Below are 12,808 nucleotides of genomic sequence, written 5' to 3'. Positions count from 1 at the left end.
TTGTGGTCAAAACTGTGCACATCTGTTCCCGCTTTAGCTTTACTCCAATTAATTGGCGCGCTCGGCGCCGGGGCTGCCAAGGCTGTGCATGGTGTAGTCAGTTAGCTCAGCTCCAGCGCGCACCCTGCCGCTTTCATGCTCCCCCTTCCAGCGCACGCGTACGAACACACCTGCGTCTTTTTGGGAGGAAAGCATTAAGCGAAGACCTTTTCAAAAGCTTCCATTGTAACTCTGTTGGGCATTTCTGGCTTCAGTACGGGCCTCGCCAGTGTCTTTGATAACAAGCACTGTGGGGGAGAGGTCGGCGGCAGTGAAAGTGCCTGCGAGAGGCTCATGTGGCGTCGCAAAAGTGAAAGCATGGGGGAGAGCGAGAACAGACGCTGCTGATGCCGCCGTACATGCTCACAGCTCATGCCAGCAGCAAACGCGCGCTCACAAGGACAAATCCGAGAGGGAAAATGCACGCGTCCGACTCGTGTCCACATAGTCAGTAAGCAAATAGGTATACTAAAGTATACAAGAGGTCCTTCGCTACGCTCGACCTAAAAACTGTGATGTATGCTCTCCTAATCACAACACTATGCTGCCTTTCACCAATCCTCTAATTTCATCCTTCAAGGCTTAACCACATGGCTGCTGGCCATTTTCCCCCCCTGTGCTGGAAAATGCCATTTTAGTGGCACCATGACGAGCTCAGCTCGTCATCAGCACACGACACCCGTGGGTGATGACGAGCTGAGCTCGTCATCAGCATCGAAAGGGTTAAAGATAAAGCAGTATCGGGCGGTACCTTCCCTTTTAAAGCACTGAATAACCATCTAGTTGCTTAATGGCACAGCGTGAAACTAAAATAGAATGGGGATCAATCCGGGTTCCTGCTAAACAAATTGTAGGATATTAAATACATAGTTTATTTCACTGAGGCTCCTGTTTGATCATTAGCGCAAATGATAGAGCCTTGAAATATGTGAGCACAGAATGCGTGCTATAGAAACATTGATTATTTTTGTACAGTGCACCTCCTGAGCTAGTGTAATGCTAGGTTCTCCCATATGTGTTAATGACCTCATTAGCACATATGCGAGCACCTAGAAATATGTGAGCTTGTAAATGGCAGACAGACATCCAACATTCAAGGGTGTGAGGACTTTAATTTAGTCACGTGGTTGGTGGCACCTAGAGTAAGTGCCAACTCTTTGAGCACAACCTCTTTGAAACAAAACGTGTTTCTATATCACATACTTCAAATGTCAGTATAAAGTAAAACCAATGATGTATCCAATTCCTTCATGTTTTATTCACATGAGTTTTTCATCAAAATTAATGAAGATTCTTTTCAATGGTTCAAATGTCAATCCATTTCAGTATGTACATTATGACAACATGTCCCAATGCATTTCGGACCAATGGTCCTTCATCAGGGGAATCCTGAAAGAATAATGATATAATCTAAGTGTGATCCACCGTGGCACAATCTTATATACAAATGCGTATCATCATTACATAATGGCGTTAAATGCTTTGTCATAGAACATTGAACATTGCGTGAAAAGTAAACAGCACCCGAAAACGTGCTTGCCCAAGAATAGAAAGGAAAGTTATCCAAAATAACATGGTCAGTAAAGTCAATCTCATATCTATAAAGTATAATAAGCCCGGTGACGTGAGGAACAAAATGCCAAACAGTTAAGCATAAGTCGTGCATGAACTCTATTATCCACGAGACGTAAACTAACATGGTCAAAAGAGTTACGCGCTACGCGGCGCATAGACTTTCAGAATAGTAGCTGCAAGATCGCGCGTCCTGCTAGTTCGCCCTTCGCCATTGAATGCGAGACTGGTGTTCCGTATATGCGGAAGTGAGTTGGGTGAAAAAGATGTGTATGGAAAGAGGACTGTTAAGATGGCGGCCATCTTAAAGAGATAACGAAAACATAACCAAGGGAAACCCTGATATCCCAGACAAAGTATAGTATGTACAATGTGCGTGTAGAGTCTATACTCGCAAATATGTACCCAATCTGAATTAGGTGAATTAGATGACACATTTCAATAAAAAGATGATGCAAAGAAAGTACATGAGAACAAAGCTAGTCTACAGATAACACTGAAATTCCATCCGGTCATTAAGACCAGATGGTTTCATGGATTGAAGGTATTTAATCCAGTGGTTTTCACGCTGTAATAAAAAGTTATTGTTGTCTCTGTCGTCACGCTTATTCACCACCTCCACAGCAGCGAACCTGAGCTGACTGATGTTGTGTCTGCTGTCTTTAAAGTGTAGAGCCAAATTGGATTTTATGTTGACAGTTCTTATTGCTCTTATGTTCATTAATTCTCAATTTCAGTTTGCGTGTGGTTTTTCCAGTGTATACCAATCCACACGGACATTTAATGATATAAACAACATTTTCAGTGTCACATGAGGCATTCAGTCTCAATTTGATATTGGTGCCCTTCATGGGATGTTTGATCACAGGTCCTTTCATCATGTTATTGCAGTTTTGACAATTTAGACAAGGTTGATTGCCTTTGTATATGATTGAAGACGTGGGTTTAGGGTTTTTGATGAGTTCTTTGAGGTTGTTGCCTCTTTTGTAGGCAAACAACGGTTGTTCACAAAAGATACCATTGAAATCCTGTTCTCGGCTGATGATCGGCCAGTGTCTCAATATAGAAGTTTTATATGCTTTTGAAGCCTCAGAGTATTTGGATACGACCACGGGTCTTTTGACATTGTCCTTTTGTTGTGTGACCAATATGTCTTGGCGTTTGATTTTGTCACAGCGTTTTTTGGCATTGGCCAAAATGGTTTTAGGATATCCTCTTTTTTCGAAGCGTTCTAGCATATTGGATGCTTGTTCCTCATACTTAGAGGTGTCAGATACAATCCGTTTGACACGGAGAAGTTGTGAAAACGGAAGATGATTCTTCAATGATCTCTGATGATAGGAACTATAGTGAAGGATATTGTTTTTGTCAGTAGTCTTCCTGTAGAGATTGGTCTCTAGATGATCATTCATCCTGGTTACTCTCACATCTAGGAATGTGATAGTTTGTTGATTGCTCTCTGAGGTAAATTGAATCCGATCATTGATGTGATTGAGATCAGTTAATGCCTTGTCTAGAGATTCCTGGTCTCCTCTCCATAGCACAAAAATGTCGTCTATGTATCGCAAGAACATCATGGCATGCGTGATCCAAGGAGTCTGGTTCAAGATGTTGTTCTCCTCAAAATATATCATGAATGCATTTGCATAGACAGGTGGTGCGCAATTGCCCATAGATGTGCCGGACAATTGTGCATAAAATTGATCATCCCAAGAAAAATAGCTCTGATATAGAGTGAAATGCATCAGCTGCATGATGAAAATCTGAAAATCCTGAGTAAGCTCAGAGTGTATTAAAATATTCTCAATTGCTTCCATGCCAAGATCATGCGGGATGCTAGTGTAGAGCGATTTAACATCTATGGAACATAGCCAGATAGTTTCATCTTCCTCAAGTCTGATTCCATTTATTTTCTGTAGGAAGTGTGTGGTGTCCCTTATGTAGGTACGAGACTGTTGAATCAGTGGTTGAAGGTACCTATCGATGAGTTTACCAGTATTTTCATGTATACTGCCACGTGTCGATACAATGGGTCTGAATGGAGGCCGGGTTATGCTTTTATGAACTTTCGGCAGCATATACATGCTTGGTGTACTAGGATTGATGGGAGTCAAAAACTTCTTGGTTTTCAAGTCTATAGTACCATTCTCTTCAGCCATTGACAGTATGTGCATCAAAACTTCTCGATATTGGTTTGTAGGGTTGAAGTGCATGAGGTCATAAGTGTTTCTATCTGAAAGGTGTTCTTGAACTTGTTCCTTGTAAAATGTGGTGTCCATGAGGACAAGAGCACCCCCTTTATCGGCAGTTTGATATGTGATATCAATTCTCTTAGCTAGGTTGTTGAGTATTGAATATTCCTTCTGAGTCAAATTCATATGCTTTTTCTTCCTGGTATAATTGATGCCGCTGATGTCGTTTTTGACCAAACTCTCAAAGATATCGAAGGATTTGTGACTGGTTGGTGCAATGAATGTACTTTTGGCTCGTAATCCTTTCAGTTGGTCATCATGATCTCTATCTTGTGGAGGCAAAACATTTTCAAAAAAGTGTCTCAAGCGCAAGTTACGCATAAATTTGAATAGACTGACTTCAAGCTCCAACTCGTTGGTGTGGCTGGTGGGGATGAATGAAGTGCCTTTTTGTAATACAGTGATTTCTTGTTCAGATAAAGTGTGTGAAGAGATGTTAATCACTAGGTTGTCTTCTTCTTTGGTTTTTCTATTTTCTACCCTCTGGTTCAAGGTTGTGCTTCTCATGTCCCTTTCCTTCTCTTTCTCTTTCTCCTTTTCCTTTTCTTTTTGCCTGGCTGCTCCTGGGTCGTCTCTTTCTCCTGGTCCTTCCTCTAAAAAAGGAACCGCAGAGAGGGTAGAAGATTCAGCACTAGTTGATGGTTTTTGTATGTTGACACGTCTCTGTTCCGTGCGTGTTTCTTCCTCCGAAGAGGAGGTCTCTGTTGTGGTGTTGGTATGGTCTCTAGGTGGTCTGTTCTGTCGTCTCCTGGCATAGACCTCAGCCCAGGAGTATACCTCCCCCAGCTTGTAGTATATAGTATCCCTCCGATACTTGCGTAATTTCCGTTCATTTATCTCCCTTGTATGTTTCTCCAACTGGATGGTGATGTCTTCTAGTATCTTGGACCATTCTTCCTTGGGTAGCATATCCGTGAGTTCTTGTTTACATTGCTGTATGTCTTTGTTTAATTCTTCTAAAGCTCTTGATAGTTCATCCACTATCAATAGCATTAAGTCCAAAGAGCATTTATTTAAGATGGCATACCATCTATCCACAAATTTCGAGCTGTTCCTGCATAGAAGTGGCTTTAGCGGGACTCGGAGCCCTCTTGGAATGCGTTGAGCTCGATGGTAGCGTATTAGCGTGCTGGCGTGAAGCCTTTGGCTGATTTCTTTCTTTGAAAAGTAGAGTAGCTGTTTCAAGCAACTTTCTTTGTTTCTGGTGGAACCTTGCGGACTGGCCACCTCGTGGATCAGCGCGTAGATTTTATCTACATCATCAGTGTTGAAAGCAAAAGTGTCTGCCTTTAAATCAGTTAATGCAGTAATGTCATCGTATGCCATTTTGATAATCTGCGATGCAGTTGATTTGGGGTGCTGTGGCCCTGGTCAGGGTCAAAACAGTATTCAAGTGTGGGTCACGCACTCCTCAGTGTAAATGAGTTAAACAGGTTGTGGTGTGCTTCAAAGATATCACCCCCGACGAGAAGGTGTGGTAATCAGACACGTGGTTGGTGGGACCTAGAGTAAGTGCCAACTCTTTGAGCACAACCTCTTTGAAACAAAACATGTTTCTATATCACATACTTCAAATGTCAGTATAAAGTAAAACCAATGATGTATCCAATTCCTTCATGTTTTATTCACATGAGTTTTTCATCAAAATTAATGAAGATTCTTTTCAATGGTTCAAATGTCAATCCATTTCAGTATGTACATTATGACAACATGTCCCAATGCATTTCGGACCAATGATCCTTCATCAGGGTAATCCTGAAAGAATAATGATATAATCTAAGTGTGATCCACCGTGGCACAATCTTATATACAAATGCGTATCATCATTACATAATGGCGTTAAATGCTTTGTCATAGAACATTGAACATTGCGTGAAAAGTAAACAGCACCCGAAAACGTGCTTGCCCAAGAATAGAAAGGAAAGTTATATAAAATAACATGGTCAGTAAAGTCAATCTCATATCTACAAAGTATAATAAGCCCGGTGACGTGAGGAACAAAATGCCAAACAGTTAAGCATAAGTCGTGCATGAACTCTATTATCCACGAGACGTAAACTAACATGGTCAAAAGAGTTACGCGCTACGCGGCGCATAGACTTACAGAATAGTAGCTGCAAGATCGCGCGTCCTGCTAGTTCGCCCTTCGCCATTGAATGCGAGACTGGTGTTCCGTATATGCGGAAGTGAGTTGGGTGAAAAAGATGTGTATGGAAAGAGGACTGTTAAGGTGGCGGCCATCTTAAAGAGATAACGAAAACATAACCAAGGGAAACCCTGATATCCCAGACAAAGTATGGTATGTACAATGTGCGTGTAGAGTCTATACTCGCAAATATGTACCCAATCTGAATTAGGTGAATTAGATGACACATTTCAATAAAAAGATGATGCAAAGAAAGTACATGAGAACAAAGCTAGTCTACAGATAACACTGAAATTCCATCCGGTCATTAGGACCAGATGGTTTCATGGATTGAAGGTATTTAATCCAGTGGTTTTCACGCTGCAATAAAAAGTTATTGTTGTCTCTGTCGTCACGCTTATTCACCACCTCCACAGCAGCGAACCTGAGCTGACTGATGTTGTGTCTGCTGTCTTTAAAGTGTAGAGCCAAATTGGATTTTATGTTGACAGTTCTTATATTGCTCTTATGTTCATTAATTCTCAATTTCAGTTTGCGTGTGGTTTTTCCAGTGTATACCAATCCACACGGACATTTAATGATATAAACAACATTTTCAGTGTCACATGTGGCATTCAGTCTCAATTTGATATCGGTGCCCTTCATGGGATGTTTGATCACAGGTCCTTTCATCATGTTATTGCAGTTTTGACAATTTAGACAAGGTTGATTGCCTTTTGATTGAAGATGTGGGTTTAGGGTTTTTGATGAGTTCTTTGAGGTTGTTGCCTCTTTTGTAGGCAAACAACGGTTGTTCACAAAAGATACCATTGAAATCCTGTTCTCGGCTGATGATCGGCCAGTGTCTCAATATAGAAGTACTGAAATGGATTGACATTTGAACCATTGAAAAGAATCTTCATTAATTTTGATGAAAAACTCATGTGAATAAAACATGAAGGAATTGGATACATCATTGGTTTTACTTTATACTGACATTTGAAGTATGTGATATAAAAACACGTTTTGTTTCAAAGAGGTTGTGCTCAAAGAGTTGGCACTTACTCTAGGTGCCACCAACCACGTGTCTGATTACCACACCTTCTCGTCGGGGTGATATCTTTGAAGCACACCACAACCTGTTTAACTCATTTACACTGAGGAGTGCGTGACCCACACTTGAATACTGTTTTGACCCTGACCAGGGCCACAGCACCCCAAATCAACTGCATCGCAGATTATCAAAATGGCATACGATGACATTACTGCATTAACTGATTTAAAGGCAGACACTTTTGCTTTCAACACTGATGATGTAGATAAAATCTACGCGCTGATCCCCGAGGTGGCCAGTCCGCAAGGTTCCACCAGAAACAAAGAAAGTTGCTTGAAACAGCTACTCTACTTTTCAAAGAAAGAAATCAGCCAAAGGCTTCACGCCAGCACGCTAATACGCTACCATCGAGCTCAACGCATTCCAAGAGGGCTCCGAGTCCCGCTAAAGCCACTTCTATGCAGGAACAGCTCGAAATTTGTGGATAGATGGTATGCCACCTTAAATAAATGCTCTTTGGACTTAATACTATTGATAGTGGATGAACTATCAAGAGCTTTAGAAGAATTAAACAAAGACATACAGCAATGTAAACAAGAACTCACGGATATGCTACCCAAGGAAGAATGGTCCAAGATACTAGAAGACATCACCATCCAGTTGGAGAAACATACAAGGGAGATAAATGAACGGAAATTACGCAAGTATCGGAGGGATACTATAGACTACAAGCTGGGGGAGGTATACTCCTGGGCTGAGGTCTATGCCAGGAGACGACAGAACAGACCACCTAGAGACCATACCAACACCACAACAGAGACCTCCTCTTCGGAGGAAGAAACACGCACAGAACAGAGACGTGTCAACATACAAAAACTATCAACTAGTGCTGAATCTTCTACCCTCTCTGCGGTTCCTTTTTTAGAGGAAGGACCAGGAGAAAGAGACGACCCAGGAGGAGCCAGGCAAAAAGAAAAGGAAAAGGAGAAAGAGAAGGAAAGGGACATGAGAAGCACAACCTTGAACCAGAGGGTAGAAAAACCAAAGAAGAAGACAACCTAGTGATTAACATCTCTTCACACACTTTATCTGAACAAGAAATCACTGTATTACAAAAAGGCACTTCATTCATCCCCACCAGCCACACCAACGAGTTGGAGCTTGAAGTCAGTCTATTCAAATTTATGCGTAACTTGCGCTTGAGAGACTTTTTTGAAAATGTTTTGCCTCCACAAGATAGAGATCATGATGACCAACTGAAAGGATTACGAGCCAAAAGTACATTCATGGCACCAACCAGTCACAAATCCTTCGATATCTTTGAGAGTTTGGTCAAAAACGACATCAGCGGCATCAATTATACCAGGAAGAAAAAGCATATGAATTTGACTAAGAAGGAATATTCAATACTCCACAACCTAGCTAAGAGAATGGATATCACATCAAACTGCCGATAAAGGGGGTGCTCTTGTCCTCATGGACACCACATTTTACAAGGAACAAGTTCAAGAACACCTTTCAGATAGAAACACTTATGACCTCATGCACTTCAACCCTACAAACCAATATCGAGAAGTTTTGATGCACATACTGTCAATGGCTGAAGAGAATGGTACTATAGACTTGAAAACCAAGAAGTTTTTGACTCCCATCAATCCTAGTACACCAAGCATGTATATGCTGCCGAAAGTTCATAAAAGCATAACCCGGCCTCCATTCAGACCCATTGTATCGACACGTGGCAGTATACATGAAAATACTGGTAAACTCATTGATAGGTACCTTCAACCACTGATTCAACAGTCTCGTACCTACATAAGGGACACCACACACTTCCTACAGAAAATAAATGGAATCAGACTTGAGGAAGATGAAACTATCTGGCTATGTTCCATAGATGTTAAATCGTTCTACACTAGCATCCCACATGATCTTGGCATGGAAGCAATTGAGAATATTTTAATACACTCTGAGCTTACTCAGGATTTTCAGATTTTCATCATGCAGCTGATGCGTTTCACTCTATATCAGAGCTATTTTTCTTGGGATGATCAATTTTATGCACACTTGTCCGGCACATCTATGGGCAATTGCGCAGCACCTGTCTATGCAAATGCATTCATGATATATTTTGAGGAGAACAACATCTTGAACCAGACTCCTTGGATCACGCATGCCATGATGTTCTTGCGATACATAGACGACATTTTTGTGCTATGGAGAGGAGACCAGGAATCTCTAGACAAGGCATTAACTGATCTCAATCACATCAATGATCGGATTCAATTTACCTCAGAGACCAATCAACAAACTATCACATTCCTAGATGTGAGAGTAACCAGGATGAATGATCATCTAGAGACCAATCTCTACAGGAAGACTACTGACAAAAACAATATCCTTCACTATAGTTCCTATCATCAGAGATCATTGAAGAATCATCTTCCGTTTTCACAACTTCTCAGTGTCAAACAGATTGTATCTGACACCTCTAAGTATGAGGAACAAGCATCCAATATGCTAGAACGCTTCGAAAAAAGAGGATATCCTAAAACCATTTTGGCCAATGCCAAAAAACGCGGTGACAAAATCAAACGCCAAGACATATTGGTCACACAACAAAAGGACAATGTCAAAAGACCCGTGGTCGTATCCAAATACTCTGAGGCTTCAAAAGCATATAAAACTTCTATATTGAGACACTGGCCGATCATCAGCCGAGAACAGGATTTCAATGGTATCTTTTGTGAACAACCGTTGTTTGCCTACAAAAGAGGCAACAACCTCAAAGAACTCATCAAAAACCCTAAACCCACGTCTTCAATCATATACAAAGGCAATCAACCTTGTCTAAATTGTCAAAACTGCAATAACATGATGAAAGGATCTGTGATCAAACATCCCATGAAGGGCACCGATATCAAATTGAGACTGAATGCCACATGTGACACTGAAAATGTTGTTTATATCATTAAATGTCCGTGTGGATTGGTATACACTGGAAAAACCACACGCAAACTGAAATTGAGAATTAATGAACATAAGAGCAATATAAGAACTGTCAACATAAAATCCAATTTGGCTCTACACTTTAAAGACAGCAGACACAACATCAGTCAGCTCAGGTTCGCTGCTGTGGAGGTGGTGAATAAGCGTGACGACAGAGACAACAATAACTTTTTATTGCAGCGTGAAAACCACTGGATTAAATACCTTCAATCCATGAAACCATCTGGTCTTAATGACCGGATGGAATTTCAGTGTTATCTGTAGACTAGCTTTGTTCTCATGTACTTTCTTTGCATCATCTTTTTATTGAAATGTGTCATCTAATTCACCTAATTCAGATTGGGTACATATTTGCGAGTATAGACTCTACACGCACATTGTACATACTATACTTTGTCTGGTATATCAGGGTTTCCCTTGGTTATGTTTTCGTTATCTCTTTAAGATGGCCGCCACCTTAACAGTCCTCTTTCCATACACATCTTTTTCACCCAACTCACTTCCGCATATACGGAACACCAGTCTCGCATTCAATGGCGAAGGGCGAACTAGCAGGACGAGCGATCTTGCAGCTACTATTCTGTAAGTCTATGCGCCGCGTAGCGCGTAACTCTTTTGACCATGTTAGTTTACGTCTCGTGGATAATAGAGTTCATGCACGACTTATGCTTAACTGTTTGGCATTTTGTTCCTCACGTCACCGGGCTTATTATACTTTGTAGATATGAGATTGACTTTACTGACCATGTTATTTTGGATAACTTTCCTTTCTATTCTTGGGCAAGCACGTTTTCGGGTGCTGTTTACTTTTCACGCAATGTTCAATGTTCTATGACAAAGCATTTAACGCCATTATGTAATGATGATACGCATTTGTATATAAGATTGTGCCACGGTGGATCACACTTAGATTATATCATTATTCTTTCAGGATTCCCCTGATGAAGGACCATTGGTCCGAAATGCATTGGGACATGTTGTCATAATGTACATACTGAAATGGATTGACATTTGAACCATTGAAAAGAATCTTCATTAATTTTGATGAAAAACTCATGTGAATAAAACATGAAGGAATTGGATACATCATTGGTTTTACTTTATACTGACATTTGAAGTATGTGATATAGAAGCACGTTTTGTTTCAAAGAGGTTGTGCTCAAAGAGTTGGCACTTACTCTAGGTGCCACCAACCACGTGTCTGATTACCACACCTTCTCGTCGGGGGGTGATATCTTTGAAGCACATCACAACCTGTTTAACTCATTTACACTGAGGAGTGCGTGACCCGCACTTGAATACGACTTTAATTTAGTTCCACAGTGGATAGTTTCTACATCATGTCTCTGAAGAAAAGGGTGATACAGAGTCAAGCATTTATTCGTTTAAACACGAGCAGAAATGAGGAGGGTCAACAAACCTTGACTGATATGCAGGTTCGAAAAAAATCATTTCTGGGTAAATTATATTCATTTTGTAGGAAAAAAAGGAGGCAACTTGAGTACCTTGATAAAGGTTTCCTAACAAACGAATCCCCGCAGAATGCCATCTGTTCATATTTTGGTCCTCGAAAATCTCGGGTAGCATGCAATTATTCAGCACCGGAGAATAATAATTTAAATCACCACACCGAATAATTTTCTTTTTAATCTGTCTCCAAATTACCGAGGCCGCTATCAAAATTTTAAATTTCGTCTTTTTTTAGTAACTGGGCTCTAATATTCTTACTAAGCATTGAGGGACTTCCTCTCCAAATAACATTTCATAGATCGAAGGGCTGATCGATTCTTCCATAGTAGTGCCTGAAAAGATTAGTATACCCATAGATCTAAGTAAGATAACCCAATAATATAACCGGAAATTGGGAATCCCCCAACCGCCCTTCATTCTTGGGAGAGTGCACCATTTCAGAGCCCTTCTAGTTCGATGATATCCCCAGAAAAACCCGGATGCCATTCTATCAATCTGAGAAAAATAAAAAAGATGAAAACAGAAGAGGTATTGTGCGAAATAAATACAAACATTTTGGGAAGATCATCATTTTTAATATATTAGCGCGGCCGTAAAGTGAAAAATGTAAATTATTTAACCTTTCCAAAGTTCTATTTGAAGATTTTAGCACTGGCTCTATATTAAGACGCACAATGTCGTCGATTTTAGAGGATATCGTGATCCCGAGATATTGTGCCTCTGAAACAAAAACTAGGCCATTAGGCCAGCCCTTTTCAGAATGAATCAGCTGTGTTTTTGTAAGATTTAGCTTGTAACCCGAAAGATTTTTTTAAATATCTTCTAGTACGGAGCTTTCTGGAATCTATGGGCCTCCTTGATCATATAGATATGAGCAAAAACAACATTCTAGAAACTAGTAGAAGGGTAAAGAAAATTGGCATAGTTTATCAGATGATGTTAAATCAAATTGATGATGATTTGTGTTCGGTTGAGAGCAAATGGCAGAGGAAATTCGAATTGGAAAATGTTGATGTATGTAGACCAATTGAATTATCTATTAGAACGTTATTTAATGGCTCGCTTCAAAGCCAACACTTTATGGCAATCTTTGATTTAAAATACTCTCCTGCTAAGTTGCCAAAATGGAAAGTCCGAAACGGCGACAAGTGTAAGCAATGTGATTATGTAGCTGCTGATTATATATACATATTTTTAACTGCCAGAAACCGGTCCTAGGAAGCTTGATTCCGGTCCAGGAAAGACATGGCTTGGCAGTTCGGGCTGGACTGTTCCCATGAGGCACAG

This window comes from Lissotriton vulgaris, chromosome 6 (genome assembly GCF_964263255.1).
Source record: "Lissotriton vulgaris chromosome 6, aLisVul1.2, whole genome shotgun sequence".
NCBI classification, from domain to species: Eukaryota; Metazoa; Chordata; class Amphibia; order Caudata; family Salamandridae; genus Lissotriton; species Lissotriton vulgaris.
Note: the sequence above shows the minus strand (reverse complement) of the source record.